Source organism: Hylobates moloch, unplaced genomic scaffold (genome assembly GCF_009828535.3).
Source record: "Hylobates moloch isolate HMO894 unplaced genomic scaffold, HMol_V3 SCAFFOLD_8, whole genome shotgun sequence".
NCBI lineage: Eukaryota > Metazoa > Chordata > Mammalia > Primates > Hylobatidae > Hylobates > Hylobates moloch.
This window is the reverse complement of record NW_026652283.1, coordinates 15,078,020-15,099,351: the sequence shown is the minus strand read 5'-3', so window position 1 is coordinate 15,099,351 and position 21,332 is coordinate 15,078,020. Positions and strand designations below refer to the sequence as shown.

The window sequence follows — 21,332 nt, the reverse complement described above, 5'->3', positions numbered from 1 at the left end:
ACATACAAAAAATCAAATAAAAAGGGATTGAAGACTTAAATCTAAGACCCAAAACTATGAAACTACTAGAAGAAAACATAAGGGAAACACTTCAGGCCATTGGTCAGGGGAAAGCTTTTATGAAGAAGACCTCAAAAACACAGAAAATGAAAATAGACAAATGAGGTTATATCAAACTGAAAAGCTTCTGCACAGCAAAGGAAATAATCAACAAAGTGAAGAGACAACACACAGAATGGGAGAAAACATTTTCAAACTATTCATCCAACAGAGATTAAAATCCAGACCACAAGAAACAAAAAACAGCAAAAAGTAAATAATAATAATAATAATCTTATTTTAAAGTGAGCAAATAAGCTGAACAGACATTTCTCATAAAAAGCGATACAAATGGCCAAGAAGCCTATGAAAAAATGTGCTACATTATGATTCATCAGGAAAATGCAAATCAAAACCACAATGAGATGTTACTTCATCCCCATTTGAATGGCTATAATCAAAAAGACAAAAAAATAACAAATGCTGGTGAGGATGTGGCGAAAAGGGAACTCTTACACATTGTTGGTGGGAATGTAAATTAGTTCATCTATTATGGAAAATAGTATGAAGGTTCTTCAAAAAACTAAAGACAGAACTAACATATGATCCAGCAATCCCGCTACTGGGTATGTTTCCAAAAAAAAAAAAAGGGACATAAGTATGTCAAAGACATATCTCTACTCCTATGTTGATTGCAGCACTATTCGCAATAGCCAAGATATGGAAACAATCTAAGTGTCCATCAATGGATGAATAGATGAAGAATATGTGAAATATATAGACACAATGGAATACTATTCAGCCATAAAGAACAAAATCCTGTCACTTGAAGCAACAAGAATGAGCTTGGAGGACATTAAGTGAAATAAACTGACTAAAAATAATAATAAAAGCAAAAAAGAAAGACACATACCACACATTCTCATTCATGTGGATTATAACAGCTGAGCTCATAAAAGTAAAGAGTAGAATAGTAAAGAGTAGAATAGATTACTAGAGGCTGGGAAGGATAGTGGGGAGATGGGATAAGCAGAAATTTATTAATGGATGCAAAATTGCAGCTAAATAGGATTAAGTTCTATTATAGTCACCCTACAGTGTTTTATAGCACTGTAGGATGACTATAATGAACAATTTACTATATATTTTCAAATAGCCAGAAAATCGGATTTTGAATGTTCTCAACACAAAGAAATAATAAATGTTTGGATGGATATGCTAATTACCCTAATTTGATCATTACACATTGTATACATGTATCAAAATACTACACTGTACCCCATAAGTATGTACAATTGTTCTGTGTCAACTAAAAATAATAATAAAAGCAAAAAAGAATTCCTCAAAAAAAAAAAAAAAAAAAAAACAGGAATCCATTGAAGGGGTCTAATTATGGTCTCTGGGCCAAGAGGTGAACAGACTGCAGAGGAGAAAAGTGAAAGCAGGAGTCCCAACAGGAGGCTACTGCCATTGTGAAGGCCATGTAGAGGAGACAGGTGGACAATTTAAGATGTATTCTTGAGGTAAAGCAGACAGTGCACCTTTCAAGTAAATGAGTGAGCACCGTGACACTGAGAAGCTATTTTCCCAGTGAACCAGGAAGTGAGGTAGGTAGATGAGTCACCCAAGCGGGTGGGGAAGGAGGTGCTTGAAATCAATTTGTATATTTATTTTATAGAGTAAATGAATTAAGAGAAAAAAATGGATCCTGAATCTGAACTTATTTACAAATTATTATACCTTATAAAAAAGGTCTTTTATGGACAATACTATAAAGACGGTAATGTTTATTTTTAGCATTACCATCCACACCTTTAAAATTATTAATAATTTGTGAGAGTTTGCTGTAAACTAAGTACCCTTCATCCATTTTCTCATTTAATTCACAAAACAGCCCTATAGACATTTATTATAATTATGCCCAATTTTATGGATGCAATGAAATTGAATCTCAGTGAAGTTACTTTTCCAAGGCATTAGAGCCAGGTAACACATAGCTGGGTTTGAACCCAGGTCACTGACCCAACAGCCTGAGCTCTTAACCTCTAAGTAGAACATTATTATTCCCTTTTACATTACTGATCGCACCCTGCTTCCCCCAAACACACATACACACACACACAGACACAAGCACATATACATCCATGTTTCCTTATAATCAAAATCTTCACTCAAAGAGAAGCTTACTCTCAGTCTCTCCAAACCTCCAATGATCTACCCAGTTTTGATAAATTACATCTTTCAACAGTAGAATCACTAATTGTGAAAATCAAGCTTAAGCAAGACAGTAGAAGAGATACTTCTTGAAATACAGCAGCCTTATTTGTGTCTCTGATAGCACATCATAGCCAGCCCTGTGGATAAATGTGGCCTTAGCCAGGAAAGGATAAATGATAGATGATTTGGAAGAAATAAATGACAGGAGCGTTAAAATGTTTTAGGGCAAGGGACATTCAAATAAATGCTATTGGATGATTTATTTTCCAAAAGGTGTTACATTCACTGCTGAACACACCTACGTGTCTGCCAGAAATGTGATCATAAAAAATCTATGTGTATAAAAAATTTACCCTGTAGCAAGCTGACCTCAGCCCTTCATTTACTAACACCGCCACCTTAGCTGCAAGAACACATTCTCAACTTCCACATAGATTTCAACACCTGGATGTCCCACAGCTACCTCAAGAAGAATATATTCAAAATTCAGTTCATTATCTTCTCTCCAAACATCTAATATTTGAAGTCCCAGTTAACATATCATTTCAGCAGTTTTCAATGCTATAAACTTCAAAGTTTTCATAATCGCCTCTCTTACCCTCATTCAGTTCTCTAATTCCAATCCCACGCAATAGAAAATATGGACAATTCATCTCCCTTAATTGTCTTACAAATGTACCTACCCCTGTTTACCATCTTCATTGACTCCTATAGTTCAAGTCTTCAGCATGACTCAAGCAAATTATCTTATCCCTGGTTTTCTAAAAATCAGAGTTTAAGGCAAAGCATCAGTGCTAAAATGTTATTGAGAGGAAGAGTGAAGGAAAAAGAAAAGTGACGCAAGAAAGGAGGAAAAGCAAAAATAAGATGATCTGTTACTGAACTGGCTACAGCTTCTTGAGGAAGCCTAGACAATGCCTCAGTTCCACAAGGTGGAAGGAAAGCACTGCTAGAAAAAAATCTATGGTAGAGGAAGAGTAAGCAGATAATCTGATCCTGTCTTCTATCTCTAATTGGTCAAAGTCCACATCTTGGGGATTTATTTTTCCCACACTTCTATTATAGTTTCTTTCTCTCACCCGGGACAGCCACCAAAGAAATTAGAGTCTCCAGACATGCATGCAACTAGGACCTAAGCACTGAGCTATTATAGCTTTTCCATAGAATTGTAGTGAATGAGATGAAGATCGCCCTAAAGCTCAGCCCTAAATTCCTGGGGAGGATACAAACAATGGGAGGTATTAGGAGATGGGATGACTGAGGCTGCAGCCCAGCATGGTGTGAGCAGTTGCTCTTTGGGACCAATCCAGATAGAAAGCAAGGCAAATGGCTGAAGTTGGAGTGGGTAGGCAAGGGAGTCAGGCTGATATGAAATGACACGTAAATTGAATCTGATAAAATTCACTGAGTGCCACTCCATTCTGCTTACACTCTCTAATAACATATGAATCTTATATGTGAGCAAGGTGCCCTTACTTCTTCTGCAGAGGGGAGGTAAAAAATTGTAATCTTCCAAGACTGAGCCAGTTGCCATCTTCTAAAACAACATGTAGAGGATTAGCAACCCAAGCAGCACTTCTAGCTGCTTTAGCTGATCCGAAAGCCCTATTGACATTCATTCATCACCTCTCCCTTCCCTTACCCATTCTAGATTTTCTTTGTCCTTAGCCAGAATTCCAGCTGATCTAGATTTCTTGTCTCATAAGGTGACCCAGACCTTCATTCTGTAAGGATCTGAGGTCTTAGTCATCTTGTCATTGTCAGGCTGTTATTGCTACAATTGCCTGTTAACAAATATCAGAGTGCACTGAAGCACCAAGAGAAGAGCCAGTGAATCCCCACATCCTACCTCCACTGTGTAGTAGAAACCCTAGTTCCTGATAGTAGTTGGGATCAATTGGCCTAGTCTATAGGGTAACTCCTTTTTGCCTGATGATCTACTGGCAGGGAAACCCTAAAGTAGCTAAGCAGTATGTAGAGATTTTAGTTCCAACCTAACAAAGCCTAACTTTTCTAGGATAAGAGGCATGTGGGAGAATGGAAGTGCAGCGAGAATGAACAAATCCTACATATCTCTCCTTTTTCTTCATCTTAAATATTCTTGCTATCAGGGACACGGTTCCATGTTCAGGTTGTAGGTGCAGCACATATATTGCACCAACCTCTTAAAAGTTGCCCCTGAGCTGGTGCCTTAACTGAGCCTATTCCACATGTTATCAAGCTGTCTATATACAAGTTATGAGGAACACACATCAGTTTCATGTGAATGAGCCCAGTGGTGCACCTCCTTTGCCAAAAAATGGATCTCTGGGCCTAAAGCAATGTTGTGTGGCATACCATGTCAATGGATAAGGCTTTCTGTAAAGGCTTGGAATGTAAGGCTGGGATTTGCACTGCAGGCAGAAAAAACAAACTCACTATATTTGTTTTCTATTAAAGCTATGACAAATTATCACAATTCACTGGCTTAAAACAACACAAATTAATTATCTCACAGTTCTATAGATCAGAAGTCCAATATGGATTTCACTGGTCTAGGATCAAGTCAATAGGATACATTCCTTTCTGCATTTCTCTACAGGAAGAATCTGTTTCCTTGCGGTTTCTGGCTTCTAAAGGCTTCCCACATTCTTTGACGCATGATCCCCTTCTTTATCTATCAAGGTTGAGCTGAGTCTTCACATTGGCATCTCTCTTCTGATTCTGTCTTCCAATTTTAAGGACCCTAACACATAAAATCACTCTCATATATATTCTCCCAATTCCTGTTGGCATATAATAGCAAATTCTATAATTTCTTTCTGTTGTAGGCTTTGCCTATCTCAAATAGGGATTTTGACTCCCCACTGAGTCTGTGTTAAGACTCTATCCTGATATTGGGCTATAGGCATTGAATGGTGTTGGTGGCACATCTTGAGAAGAGCAGGCATCATCTCGCATGGCAACTTCTAAGCTGAGGCTATTGAGTGGTGTTCAGGTGCTATGGTCTGAATATTTGTCTCCCCTCCATATTTGTATGTTGAAATCTAATCACCAATGTGATTTTGGAAGCAGGGCTTCTGGGAGGTTACTAGGTCATGAGGTTAGAACCTTGATAAGTGGGATTAGTGCCATAATAATAGAGGCCCCAAAGACTGTCTTCTCTCTTCTGTCTTGTGAGGACACAACTAGATACCACCATTTTTGAACCAGAAAGAGGGCCCTCACCAGACCCCCAACTATGGTTTTGCCCTGACCTTGGATTGCCCAGCCTCCCCAGAACTGTGAAAAATAAATTTCTAGTGTCTATAAGCCATCCAGTCTATAGTATTTTGTTATCACAGCCTGAACAGACTGAGACATCAGGTAAATGGAGGCTGTTCTCCTCTAACAAAGGGAGAAGGGGCTTCTTCTGCTACCCAGGAGCACTCAGAGGAACTTCAGGGCTTTCTATTCTTAGACTTTTCTACTCAAATGTCAAGGGTCCTACTTTTTCCCTATCAGGCATTCAGTGTTGACATATGACACCTGGAATGGCTCTGCATTTAGTCTTCTTTGCAGCTCTACTTTGTAATGAGATCCTAGGCCTGATTTCTAGCACAGTCAGCCATATGGCTATATGAGATAAAAATCTCCTTTAAACCCGCCTGTGGCTTTAACAATATGCTTTAACTTGGCAAGTAGGGGCCCTAAGCCTTTTCCCAATTAACTATAAGAGTAAGCTTTTAAAGCCATTTTATTGAGGTATTGACATGCATATTTATTGTGTACTAATTCAATGAGTTTGGGGACAAGCATACACCCATGAAACCATCACCACCATCAAGGCCATAGACATATCCACAAACATGCAAAAGTAAACTTAACAACTGTGATATTATTGCATGCTAGGGATCCTAATGCTTTGAAATCAGTGGTCAATTCAACTTCAAAATACTATTTGAGAGTCTGATTGCTAGAATCACTCCTCATACAGTTGTCTTAGCCTATCCCAGAGACTGAGGCAAAACATACATGTTAGTGTTTCATTTTGTTTTATGGGGGTGAGGAAGGATAGTCCTCGGAGAGGAGGAATGAAGGAAAATAAAAGTGAAGTAGGATATGAAACAAAGCAAAGATAGGGTGAGCTTGTTACAATATCTAACAAAAACAAACAAACAAAAACCCACAGCTGATTGTCAGGACTAAACAGTCTCTGCTCAGAACTTGTCAAATAGAGGAAGCTGTTCATCTGTTGTGCTCCTTTCTGTCTCCTGTCTTCAACTGGCTACAATCCCATTGGTGTTAACTCCTCTCTACTTCTAGTTATGTTACCTGGCCCCTCTGAGACTGCTGGGAAAGCCAGTCTCCATGCACACTTGGTTCTCACTATGATACGTGCTGTATTAGTCCATTTTACTGCTGCTGATAAAGATATACTCAAGACTGGACAATTTACAAAAGAAAGAGGTTTATTGTATTTACAGTTCCACATGGCTGGGGAGGCCTCACAATCATGGCTGAAGGCAAGGAAGAGCAAGTCACATCTTATGTGGATGGCAGCAGGCAAAGAGAGAGCTTGTGCAGAGAAACTCCCGTTTTTAAAACCGTCAGATCTCATGAGACACATTCACTATCACAAGAACAGCACAGGAAAGACCCATCCCCATGATTCAATTATCTCCCACCTGGGCCCTCCCACAACACGTGGGAATTATGGGAGCTACAAGATGAGATTTAAGTGGGGGACACAGAGCCAAACCATATCATTCCACCCCAGCCCCTCTCAAATCTCATGTCCTCACATTTCAAAACCAATCATGCCATCCCAACAGTCCCCCAAAGTCTCAACTCATTTCAGCATTAACTCAAAAGTCCACAGTTGAAAGTCTCATCTGAGACAAAGCAAGTCCCTTCCACCTATAAGCCTGTAAAATCAAAAGCAGGCTAGTTACTTCCTAGAGACAATGGAGTACAGGTATTGGGTAAACACAGCTGTTCCAAATGGGAAAAATTGGCCAAAACAAAGGGGTTACAGGCCCCATGTAAGTCTGAAATCCAGCAGAGCAGTCAAATATTAAAACTCCAAAATGGTCTCCTCTGACTCCATGTCTCACATCCAGGTCACATTGATGCAAGAGGTGGGCTCCCGCAGCCCTGGGCAACTCCATCCCTGTGGCTCTGCAGGGTATAGCACCACTCTTGGTTGCCTTCACTGGCTGGTGTTGAGTGTCTGTGGCTTTTCCAGGCACTTGGTGCAAGCTGTCAGTGGATCTACCATTCTGGGGTCTGGAGTTTAGTGACCCTCTTCTCTCAGCTCCACCAGGCAGTGCCCCAGTAGGGACTCTGTATGGGGGTTCTGACCCCACATTTCTCTTCTGCACTGCCCTAGCAAAGGTTCTCCGTGAGGGCCCCAGCCCTTCAGCGAACTTATTCCTGGACATCCAGGCATTTCCATACATCCTCTGAAATCTAGGTGGAGGTTCCCAAACCTCAATTCTTGACTTCTGTGCACCCACAGGCTTAAGCTGCCAAAGCTTGGAGCTTCCACCCTCTGAAGCAACAGCTGAAGCTATAACATGGCCTCTTTTAGTCACAGCTGGAGTGGCTGGGATGCAGGACACCAAGACCCTAGACTGCGCACAGCAGAAGGACCCTGGACCCAGGCCACAAAACCATTTTTTCCTCCAAAACTTCTGGGCCTGTGATGGGAGAGGCTGTCACAAAGGTCTCTGACATGCCCTGGAGACATTTTCTCCATTGTCTTGGTGATTAACATTTGGCTCCTCATTAGTTACACAAATTTCTACAGCTGGCTTGAATTTCTCCTCAGAAAATGGGATTTTCCTTTCTATTGCATTGTCAAGGTTTCTAAACTTTTATGTTCTGTTTCCCTTTTAAAAAGAATGCCTTTAGCAGCACCCAAGTCACATCTTGAATGTTTTGCTGCTTAGAAATTTCTTCTGCCAGATACCCTAAATCATCTCTCTGAAGTTCAAAGTTTCACAAATCTCTAGGGTGGGTGAAAAATGTCACCAGTCTCTTTGCTAAAATATAACAGAGTCACCTTTGTTCCAGTTCCCAAAAAGTTCATCATTTCCATCTGAGACCACCTCAGCCTGGACTTTATTGTCCATATCGCTATCAGCATTTTGGTCAAAGCCATTCAACAAGTCTCTAGGAAGTTCCAAACTCTCCCACATTTTCCTCTCTTCTTCCAAGCCCTCCAAACTGTTTCAACCTCTTCCTGTTACCCAGTTCCAAAGTTGCTTCCACATTTTCAGGTATCTTTTCAGCAGCACCCCACTCTACTGGTACCAATTTATTGTATTAGTCCATTTTCATGCTGCTAATAAGGACACACCCAAGACTGAGAAATTTACAAAAGAAAGGGGTTTAACTGGACTTACAGTTCCACACGGCTGGGGAAGCCTCACAATCATGGTGGAAGGCAAGGAGAAGCAAGTTACTTCTTATGTGGATGACAGCAGGCAAAGAGAGCTTGCTCAGAGGAACTCCCATTTTTAAAACCATCAGATCTCATGAGACACATTCACTATCACAAGAACAGCACAGGAAAGACCTACCCCCATGATTCAGTTATCTCCCACCTGGGCCCTCCCACAACACGTGGCAATTATGGGAGCTACAAGATGATATTTGGGTGGCAGCACAGAGCCAAACCATACCATGTGCTAAGAAGTTTGGTACAATAAGAGATGAGATGACTCTGGCTGTGACAGAGGATTCATGGGCCTGGTGAAGGATGTTGTTAGGGCCTCTCTGCCCAGTAAGAGAGGCAAATAAGTGAGGTCTGGGTTGGGGTATTGGTGGAACTAAGTTGATCTAGGCTGATGCATAAGTTGGGTCTAGAATCATAACAATTACAACAGCTTCCTGTGGCTTCCCTTCAAGTCTATCCTTGTGGTAAGAACTGTTTTTTTCTAAAAATATCAATCCTCTACAAATATTTCTAAAATATCAAAACCTCTACATTCTTTACTGCCTACTCAGGACTTTTTCTTAATCTATCTACTGCTCCCAAATCATTATTTAATCGACTATGTCCCTCCTTTCTTATCTTTGGATGCAAGATATGGTATTTCTTCTACTTAGAATCCCTCACCTTAACCAATCTGCCTATATCTGGTAAACTCCAACTTATTGATTAAGGCCTCTAGCAAATGATGTCTTCTCAATAAAACTTTCTAGGACACCATGGCAGAAAAAAATCCTTTTCACGTCTGTAGTTCCCACTAACTTTGCATTAAGGACTTAGGCCTTAAGGCCCAAGTCCAAGAAATATTCATTCAGAAGATGCAGCCATGATGTAGTGGAAAGAGCACAGGACTTGAGTGTTCTGGATTGGAATCTGTATTAGTTTGCCAAGGGTGCCATCACAAAGTGCCATAAATGGGGTGGGTTAAACAGCAGAAATTAATTGTCTCACAGTTCTGGAGGTTAGATCAAATTAATTGTCTCAAGTTCTCGAGGCTAGAAGTCCAAGATAAAGATATCATCAGTGTTGGTTCCTTCCGAGGCTGTAAGGAAGGATCTGCCCCATGCCTCTTCCCTGGCTTCTCGTGGTTTTCTGAAGCTTTGATGTCCCTTGGTATGTAGAAGCATCACCCTGATCACTGCCTTCATCTTCACATGGCGTTTTTCCTGTGGTGTGTTTGTCTCCAAATTTCCCCTTTTTATAAGGACACTAGTCATATTGCATTAGGAGACTATTTTCCTCTAATATGACCTCATCTTAACTAATTACATCCAACATGTGTTTCCAAATAAGATCCCATTCTGAAGTATTGTGGGTTAGGACTTTAATATATCAGTTTAAAAAGGTGGGGGTAGGGAGTGGGGAAGTGGGAGGGGGAACACAATTCAACCCATAGCAGAATGTAACTTGGGGAAAATCTCACAAATTTTCTGTGCCTCTTTCCTCTAATCAGATAAACAGGAATAATAATACTGATTTAAAAACCATAGATTAAATGAAGATCAATAGCAATGTTGTATGAAGCTTGTCCAACCCACCTTATTTGGTTGTTGTTATTGTTCTGTTTTGTTTTGTTTTAGGCTTTTAGCAGCCTGAAGCCATGGTTTTTAGTTTCCGTCTCTAGTGATAAGTAGAAAAGAAGGATGAGAAAGGGGCTTTACCGGCCCAACCAGAAACAGAAACTAAGAACCCACGACTGTATTCTCTCCCTTGGACGCCTGTGTCAGAATAGCGGAGGGAGAAGGGATCAGAACAAATGAAATTTGTGTAAATATTAGATAAGAATATCTTCATTTGGACAACTTGCTGTTTAGAGCAGGATCTAGGGAAGAAACATTAGCCAAAAGTATAGAATAGAACAAGAGAGCAGAAGTATAGACTATAGGAAGAATATAGAGTAATGAGTGCTTCAGGGGAGAGAGCAAAAGCTATAGCAAGAAAGAAAATGAGAGTAGATTACACGATCTTTCTCAACCTCATTTTCCACATACAAAAAGATACTACTTTCTACAGGCATGAGGAAAGCACCTTGAGTAGTAAACTAGCTATAGCTGGAAATACATTAGCAAATGCAGATTCTCACCATTGATTTGAGTGAGTATGCTGTTTTATTTTATGCTCATCTTCCTTTCTACTTTTTCCTTTTTCTTATCTTTCGTTATTCAAGTACTGAATTCAAGTTTTCTACCTATATTCACAGATGCTCTACTCTACCCCAAAATAATTTTCTTTTTTAAAAAATAGTAGTTTTTTGTTAAAAAAATTCTCATGCAAGTAGGAGACAAAAGTCTTTAGGATTTCTCAGAAAGTGCTGGCATTGAAAATACTTTATATCCATTAATTAAAACTGTTGAAAACCTGTATATTGAAATCCCCCAAAAAATCATTTTTTATTATTCACAGTGTTTAAATGAAGCTGTCCATCTCATTACACAATAAATAAGGTTATAGTGGTTTTGCCTACTCACAGCTACTAATACTTTTAGATTTCCTAGTCTCCATTTACATATTAAGAAGACCCCACCACACACACACACACACACACACACTCACACACTCTCTCTCTCTCTCTGTCTCTCTCTCTGAGTAGAGAGCATGGGGAAAAGAGGAGAGGAGAAAGAGAGATTCTTCAATCAGCCCTCCAGTGGATCACAACTCAGTATCTCTCCTGCATTTCTGCTTTGGATCTTCAAGTCTCTCACTATCAACTCCATCAAACACTCAATTTTGTTTATTTTAACTGTAATTGATAGTCTTACATTATATTAGTTGCTATGAGTATGAGGAGAGGAAAGATCAAAAGTTGATTACAATAAGAATCTCATAATCAGAGGTTAAAAAACATAGATATAAGTAAATAATAATAATGTAAGACAGAATACACCATAGAGAGAAACCAATTACAATGTATATTCAGCTGAGAAAGAAATCACTTATTGTGGGTGGGAGTCAAGGGGGACCTGGAGGAACTTCATGAAAGAACAGTATTAGAAAAGGGTTTTTAGCAATTAGGAATTTTTTAAAAAGACACAGAGACAATAAAGAAGTCAAGTGTGACTAAAGTTGAGCATATTTGTGGAGGAGTAAAGAGAGATAAATTTATGTGGTTGTAATATATAAAAATGCTGTTCTTGTAGGTCAAAATTGTATGTTGGGGCTAAATTGTAGATGATCTTGAATGTCAGAAAAAGTCGGCAATTATGCTCTTAAACAACTGTGAGACCTTTGAGAGGACAGCATGTATGTGCCATATTTTAAAGAAGATTCACTTGCTAATTATGAGCCTGGACTGAAAATAAGAAGTGCAGTTGGGAAACTCTTGCAATGCTGGGTACCAACTAAGTCCCAAACCTCTACTAGACTTCATGCCATTGAATGAAGATCTCTTTCCTGCAGTTACTTCCTGTCCCTTGTACATTTCTATTTATTCAACATCCTTCACCAATTCCTTTGACCTCACTTGCTATCCCTGCCTAATCATCAGGATTCCTACCTCTGCACCTGGATGGCCAAAGCCTAAGCTCAACAAGGTCATGGTGTCAGTCAGGCTAAACTTGCAGTAACAGCTATCATGACTTCTATTTCATTTACCATAATATTTGTTTGTATGTCTTGCTCTCTCTTTCCTCCTTTGACCACGCTTTTCTGAAGGGCATGCTTAATGCCTTATCTATGTGCTGGGGCCTAGCATGGCACCTGGCACCTACTAGGTGCTCAATAAATATTAATTCAGTAAAATTCCCACCATAGAAACTCAGAAAAAAAAAAAGTGGTTGCTTTATTAATTAATTAATTTATTTATTTTTTTATTTTTTGAGATGGAGTCTCGCTCTGTCACCCAGGCTGGAGTGCAGTGGCACAATCTCGGCTCACTGCAAGCTCCGCCTCCCGGGTTCACACCATTCTCCTGCCTCAGCCTCCCGAGTAGCTGGGACTACAGGTGCCCACCACTGCACCCAGCTAATTTTTTGTATTTTTAGTAGAGACGGGGTTTCACCATGGTCTCGATCTCCTGACCTCGTGATCCACCCGCCTCGGCCTCCCAAAATGCTGGGATTACAGGCTTGAGCCACCGCGCCTGGCCGTGGTTGCTTTATTAAAATCTTCTCTGATCTCCTGCTTAACCTCCTGATAGCATGTAGTTAGTGAGCCTATGGTCTGGGTTTTCTGAGATAGCCCCAATCTAAGACAGTTTATAATTACCTAAAATAATCTGTATTATGTTGTTTCAAGGAGCCACATTTAGCACATCTTTTTAAATTTCCTTAGGGCTTGTTATGCACAGTTCATTCTGGACACATATAAGTGCTCAACGGATATGTTTATTGGTTGAGTAGATAAATATTTCAGAAATTTTAATTACCAATCAACTAAATAAGTACAGGTAAATCACATTTTTCAAATCATGTGTCCAACTTTGGTGGCAAAAACAACTCCTGTATTTATAGTTTATGCTAGATAAATGAGTACTTGAGTATATCCTGTTATGTTTCTTTCAATATTACTATAATTTGAATGTAACCAGTTCTTAAGACCAGTCTAAGTCCTATGTCCAAACCTCTCAACAAATCAGACTCCAAAAACTTCATAAAGAGATATTTTTACTGAGAGCTTCCTGGAAAGACAAGGAAGTTGTTTACCTCACATATTACCAGGTAGGAATTTATTTAAAATTCACTAAATATTTCTCTTTGACTCTGTAGGAGTACTCTAAGATCCACTCCTTAGAGCAACTTCTCTCTGTCTTTTCTGCTCCATGCTCTGCCTTCTCATGCAAAGTTCATCACCATTTTTGCTTTTCTCACTCCATTCTCTGGCCACTTCTAGCCCCCTTGTGAGAAATGGGAAAGTTCTTCTTCAAAGATTACAAAAAGTCACAATTTCTTACTATAAGATTGCTATCCACTATTAGTATATATATATTCCAAATCAGCTGTCCTAGCTTGCTCCAGCATGCCTGGACAGAACTAGACAAGCCACAGCCCATAGTGCATGCCATTCCTTATTTGGAGGTGCTTCCTTAACTATCCCTGGGCAACTTACTTTTCTTTCTTTCTTCTGTTACTGTTACCCAATTTAAAAAGTTTTAAACTAATAGCCAATCAGGTAATGTGTAAAATGGGAGGTCCTATTCCCGCCAATGGAAATTGGACACAACAGTAGGGCAGACATGTCAGATTATAAATAACTCTGTCTCCTTTGTTCGGTGTGCTCTCGTGGCTGGACAGCTATTGAGTAGCACCCTTTCTGCAGAAAGGAAAGCCTGCCTTGCTGAGAAATCATTTGTTCCTGTGTTAATTATTATTTTTTTTTTGCAACACCAAAAACTTCATTCTCAGCATCCTACGCTTCCACTGGAAACTTACAAACAGCTTTCCCTGTTCTTAAGTAACTTGGCCACTCTCAGTTTATCCAATATTCCTCTCCAAAACTATTACTAGCTAAGAAGCAAAGAACACTTCCTCCTGAGGTCGGTAGGAGTAAATATAGGAATTTCAAATAAATATTTAATATTTTCCCTGTATTGTTTCCTACCAACAGATTTAATGCTTCTTTTGCATTTCCTTAGAGCTGCTCATGCACAATCCTGGCCACATATGGGTGCTCAATAAATGTGTGTTTATTGACTTCTTAGGAAAATGTTTCAGAAATTTTCATCACTGGTCACCCAGAGTATTTAACAATATTAATCTAAAACATAACTCCTGGACCCCTACTATGTGTGACAATGTACTAAGGGAGCCACACAGCTTTGGATGGAACGAGGGTGCAGCCAGAATCCAAAAGTTCTATCAAATGAGCCTGTTCATGCCACCAACCAAATAAAACTTGAAAATTGATCTGATGAGGTGATCCAAATGTCTCTTCAGACTCATAATTTTCCAAGGCTCATTATGCAATTTCACATTAGTGTTTTCAGCTCTTTTGATCACAAAGTAACAGACCAAAAACAAACCAAGAATATAAGCAATATCTAGATCACAGTAGGAAGACTCACCCCCCTCTCAGCTAATTGACTGAAACAGAAAGCCTAATTAGTGCTACAATCACTTCCTACTGGAAAGCATTCACTGTACATTAGAACAACCTAATGTTAACTAACATTGTACATTAAACCTAGAGCATGTTCACTTGCAAGGAAATCATTTTTTTAATAGAAAGGATTCAGTTTTAATGTTCTGTAATGGGCCATTTATTAGTATACAAGAAGGTCAGAAGAACTAATTAGAGACTATTTGAGCAAGTGTAAGTAATATGGTTTTCCCAGGTTGCCAATTGGGATTCTAAATCCCAGAGCAGTATACTTAGATGCAGATATCGTATCAGATTTTACATGCCTGTGGGATTATTTGAGTGCCCCAAAGCTCAATTTAAATACCAGGTTGTGAAAATGTGCTTCAGTAAAGCAAGTTTAAGTCACATTCGTCCTTTTGATTTTTATGGGATCTGAGCAGTTAAAAGCCTGCTTGGGTTAAAAAAAAAAAATTAGCTCTGTGGCATTCCTTTTTCATTTTATGTACTTTGGTATAAACACTGAAAAGCAGTATCTTTTCTCTTTTTCACACCATCCAACATTCATGACAGTAATTATCTGGATTGCTTAATTCCTGCACTCTTTCTGTTTGCATGTAACACACTTTACCAAAATTTCCTCAATATGAGACCATCCTAACGGTTTCTTTTTTCAGCAGTTGTGAGGCAAGCTGTCTAAGGAGAGGGAGTAATTTTGGAATTTGATAGCAAGGCCCCTGAGGATATGAAAACTAGCTCAAAATGCATTGTACAACTGCCTCAGGCAAGTAAGGTACACCCAAGCTACCCAAGCTATGAACATCTGGCTTGCAACTATTATTTACATAATGAATTCATTCTACCCCACCCTCACTATTTATCTCAAGATCCTCAGCTCTCTCCCTCAGGGATTGCTCCAGAATACAGCTGAGAGGTTCCTAAGCCAGTCTGAGCCAGCCGGGAGCCAGCCTGGCCTCCTCTTCCTCACCTCACTCTTCAAGGAGGTCAGGCATATGCTTTGATCCTCACTCTCTCTTTTATGATTCACACTTTCCTTGTTTCCAGTTAAAGTTATTTTTTTCTCAATGTATGGATTTGTCTTTTAAGCAACAATATATAGACATCGTTTAAGCAACAGCAAAAACTCCTTTTCTTCTTTTTTAAACAATTCCTTCCAGGTTACCTACCTCTTTACTTTTCTTTGTTTACATTTGAACCAAAATTACAAATCATGTAAACACAGAAAAATATTAAAGTCAGACTTAAATCATATAAAAACAGAAAAGAATTAAAGTCAGATTTAAAGTCAAATTATATAAAAGAATTATGTTTAAGTAAATTTAAAAACAAAGAACTGGAGCTAAAATTCTCCCTCCAATTCATCTATAAAGGCAATGAAATCTACAAATCTACAAAGACAGTAGAACAGCACAATCGTCTGATTCTGAAGTTAAGATAGAGTAACAAAGGAAAAAGAATATCCAAGGTAATCATCAATCAGCAGAACAAGGAGTGGGAGATTTGTCCTACCTGACACTCAACATTTTTATTAAATCTATAATAGTTAGGACAGTGTGGCATTTGCATGAGAGTAGATAAGCAGAATAATGGAAAAGAATAAAGAATCCTAAAATAATCCCACACAAATAATTTGAAACAGAAATTAAAAGTCACTGGGGAGAATACCATTTATTCAATTAGCGGGCCTGGGACAAATGGCTATCTATAAGGGAATAAATAAATTTGATTCTTAACCCATATCATACCCTAAAATCAGCTACCAGCTTTATAAATATATATTACTCTTTGTATATATACTATATATATTACTATAGTAATATTATATAATAGTAATATATATAGTATATATATATATTATATATATATATATTTTTTTTTTTTTTGAGACAGTGTCTTGCTCTGTCACCCAGGCTGGAGTACAGTGATGTGATCATAGTTCATTGCAGCCTTGACTTCCCAGGCTCAAGTGATCCTCCTACCTCAGCCTCTCAAGTAGCTGGGGCTACAGGTGTGCGCCAGGTTAATTTTTTAATTTTTTGCAGAGATGGAACTCTTATTATGTTGCCCAGGTTGGTCTTGAACTCCTGGGCTCAAGTGATCCTCCCACCTCATCTTCCAAAGTGTTGGGATTATAAGCGTGAGTCATTGCACCTGGCCACTAGTTGTATATTTAAGGCAAATATAAAAGGTAAAACTCTAGAAATTATAAAATAAAATATAGGATATCTTTACAACTGCAAAATGCAGAAAAATTTCCTAAACAATAGTAAAACTTGCACATGGTAAGTAAAGTAAATGGTATATCACTACATTAAAACTAAAAATTTGTGTTCCTCACAAGACATGAGGAGTTAAAAAGACAAGCCACAGTATGAAAACATTTTGCTATACATATTTTTTGACATAGGATTTATATGTAGAATCAATAAAGTAAGACAACCCAATAGAAAAATAAGTAAAAGTGTGAATGAACATTTTATAGCAAAGGCAAAAAAATGGCCCTGTATTTATGGAAGGATACTTATACTTATTGCAAATCAGAAAAACACAAATTGAAGCTACAGAGAAAAACAATTAACTTTCATAAACATTAAAATGATGATTTCTGGCACGGCTGTGGAGAAACAGGAACGCTTTTACACTGTTGGTGGTAATGTTAATTAGTTCAACCATTGTGGAAGACAGTGTGGTGATTCCTCAAAGACCTAGAACCAGAAATAGCATTTGACCCAGCAATCCCATTACTGAGTATATACCCAAAGGAGTATAAATTATTTTACTATAAAGATACATGCATACATATGCTCACTGCAGCACTATTCACAATAGCAAAGATATGGAATCAACCCAAATGCCCATCAATGATAGACTGGATAAAGCAAATGTGGTACATATACACCATGGAATACTATGCAGCCATAAAAAGGAATGAGATCATGTCCTTTGCGGGGACATGGGTGGAACTGGAAGCCATTATTCTCAGCAAACTAATGCAGAAACAGAAAACCAAACACCACATATTCTCACTTATAAGTGGGAGCTGAACAATGAGAACACATAAACACAGAGAGGAACAACAGACAGTGGGGCCTGTCAGGGTGGTGGGTGGTGCAGGGAGAGAGAGCATCAGGAAAAATAGCTAATGGATTCTGGGCTTAATACCTAGGTGATGAGTTGATAGGTACAGCAAACCACCAAGACACATATTTACCTATGAAACAAACCTGTACAACCTGCACATGTACCCTGGAACTTAAATAACATTAAAAAAATTAAAACGATGACAAATTTTAAAACTAAAACTCAACCAAAAACAAGGTGAAGGTCTCTATCACACTTCTGGTGATAATATAAATTGTTACAGCCACTTGAAAAAAAGTTTATCTTGGCATGACTAAGGAAAATTCGACATAGGCATATCCCATGTTTCAGCAATTTCATTTCTGAATGGATACCACAGGGAAACTCTATGAGGGAAGATGTCTTGGGCAAAGTTGTTCTTAATAGCCTAAACAGGAAATGATCTAATTTCCATCAACAGGTCAACAAACAAACTGTGTTGTATTTACGTAATAAAATAAGACATAGGAGTGGAAGTTAATGAATGAAACGATTACACGCATCAACATATGCATGTAATGGGATATATTACTAAGGAAAGATATATTGCTTGGGAAGGTGAGGAACGAGCAGAATTCGATAAAGATGGAGCTGCAGAGGACTTCTAAGGCACTCCTAGCATTTTATTTCCAATCCTATGTGATGGTCTCATGGGTATTCATTTTATTATTATTCTTTAAACTATACAGATGGGGCTGTACACACTTTTGTATGCATGATATATTTTACAATAATCAAATACCTTTTTAAAGAATCAGAGTAGTAAAACTTCAAAACCCGTGAAAGTTCCCAGAAGTCCTCTTCGAAATCTTTGTTCAGACTCTTTTAGTAGAGGGTCATTTGAAATAACTACCTCTCTGCAGTATTCCTTCAACTGAAACGAGGTGTAGAGTAGAAACATAGAGGCTACTCATTGGCAAGATCAAATCCAGAGATTTTAGGAGCAAAAACATGCTCCTTCAAGGTCATTACCATACAAATTTTGCTCACTAGTATATCTCTAACATCTAGCCTAGTAGATGACACATAGTAGGTGCTCAATAAATATTTGATGAATTAATGAATGTATACATTATGTACTATAACAGATTGGATCCATGAAGGACTCTTAAATTCTATTAAACATACCAAAGTGTACTAGGAATAATACTCTTCAATTATATTAGTTAATATTAATATATCATCTAAGCTGATATAACAAAGAGATCCCCCCCAAAATTGCAGTACTTCAAATAAGATAGAAATGTATATTTCACACACGTACCAGTACAAAAATAGGAGTCAGGGAACCTAGAGTAGATATGCAACTCAGCTTTTGGAGGTCTCAGGGACTCAGGTCCTTTCTCTCTTGTTTCAACATCCTCCATAACAGGAGTTGGCAAATATCTGTAATATTTTAAAATAGTAAATATGTTGGGCTTTGCTGGCCACTTATGGTATCTGTGATGTATTCTTCTTCTTTTTTTCACAACTCTTCAAAATTATTTTAAAACATAATCTTAGCTCAAAGATCATATGAAATGAGACCTTTGGCCCAAGGACCATGATCCGTGCCCCAGGGTACTGTCTGTGCCTTCAGGATTGAGGATTGAGACTGGATTACCAGCAGTTCGTAGGTATTTTACCATGTGGGGAAGGGGAATGAGAGGAGGTAAAGAGAAGCAATTTCCTCTAAGAAAGTGAGTGGGAAGTCACACACATCACTTCTAATCACATTAAGTTGGCAAGGATTTAGTCATATGATCGTAAGCAGCTGCAAGAGAGACTGGAAAACCTAGTCTCTAGCTAGGCAGCCATATGCACTGTTAAACTCAGGTTAAGGTTTCTATTCCTGTACAAAATAGAGTAAAATAAGATCACAGATAGAGATGTAGCCTCATCTATAAACATCTACTCAGTTTTGTTCCCTTCACTTTTTCCTTGAAGATAACATCTATCCTGAATTTGCTATTTACTATGCCCATTCATTTGTATTTTTCTATGACAATTATCGAATTTTTTTTTAGTTTTAACCTTGAAAAGCATGTTATCATACCAGATGTTATCATTTTACAAATTCTTTCCATTCAATCTTATGTTTTTGAGATTCTTGTCCTTGTTAATACATGTAGCTCACTCAATTTGCCTGCTGTATAGTGTTCATTAGGTGAATGGAATACAGCTGCTTATCAGTTCTGTTGGTGAAAATAGGTTGCTTCCCACTTTTCTCCAAGGTCCAGAGCTCAGAGCAAAGGTATTAGTGAAAGTCCAGGATGGAGATGGGTATGCCCTGAGGAAAGGTCTGGATTATGAAAATTAAGAAAACAGCAGACTTGGAAGAAGGAAAACTTATTTTTAATCTCCTTCATTGGCAGGTCTTCTTTCTCTTAAATGTTTGTTTTCTGCAAAGTCTTGTCCTTTTTTCTGTTTGTTTGACAGTCTCTCTTTATGTAATATCATCTGCTCCAATGAATCAAAGTAGATAGCCAGCTACTGGAGCAATTCGGGATCAGGTCTGCCTTCCCTACTCAGACCTCCTTTGTTCCTCCTTTCCTCCCTCTTCTCAAAACCAACTCCTACCACCATTTGCCCGTGAAGAGCAATTCAGCTCTCTCCACACCCCACCCACAACCTCTACTTTTAATTCTATACCTTGTTTTTTAGAGTGAAGCATCTCTAAAACCTCAGCAAAAAACTTTTTTAAAAACTATACACGGAGGCTTAAGTTCTTGACAAAGGCTTTCTGACCCGCCCGTCTGTGTGTGTGATGTTATTTGTGTCAGGATTTTGGTTTTGTGTCTTGTTTTTTTTGTTTTTTTTACGGGGGTTGGGTGGAGAGAGGGAGGAGTTGGAAGAGAGTGGGCGTGTTTCTAGTTATAAATGTGAAGAAGGTATCTATGGCATCTTCCTGTGTGTGTGTCCGAATACTTCCTTTGTGTGTCTCCTCTAAGCATGAATAAGCACTGATTGATTTAAATATTTGTGCTTTTCAGCCATGTTGAACACATTGAATCTTGGACTTAAATATAGTTGACAGAGGTACCACTAATTGTTGCAGATATTAATGCAGATTTATGTAAAAAATAGCCCAATTAACACTGGTCTAGCACTTATTTTTAATTTGCACATAATTATACATATTTATGGGGTACAGAGTGATATTTCAACGTATGTATACAATGTCTAATGATCAAATCAGATTAATTAGCATATCCATCACTCGAACATTTATCATTTCTTTGTGTTGGGAACATTCAAAAACCACTCTCCTAATTACTTGAAAATATAAAATCCATTGTTGTTAACTATAAGTCTCGCTATAGTGCTGTAGAACATTAGCCCTTATTTCTCCTATCTACTTGTACTTTTGTATCCATTAACGAACCTCTGGCTATTCCCTGACCCCTTAACCCTCCCAGTTTTCTACTCTCTTATAAAAGTAGGAGGCTTCCCAGCCTCCCACTCTGTACTTCTATGAGAGTAGAAG

The 21,332-nt window shown here is 38.5% G+C and overlaps 1 protein-coding gene across 1 annotated transcript in view; it reads right to left on the bottom strand.

Annotated features, from left to right (window-relative positions):
* Positions 1–19,149, bottom strand: part of MGST1 (microsomal glutathione S-transferase 1) — a 68,674-nt gene extending 49,525 nt beyond the window's left edge. Inside the window, exon 1 of the mRNA XM_032159727.2 lies at positions 19,131–19,149. The gene's annotated coding sequence lies outside the window, so the exon portion shown is untranslated. The remainder of the gene's footprint in view (positions 1–19,130) is intronic.
* Between the last annotated feature and the right edge of the window lie 2,183 nt (positions 19,150–21,332).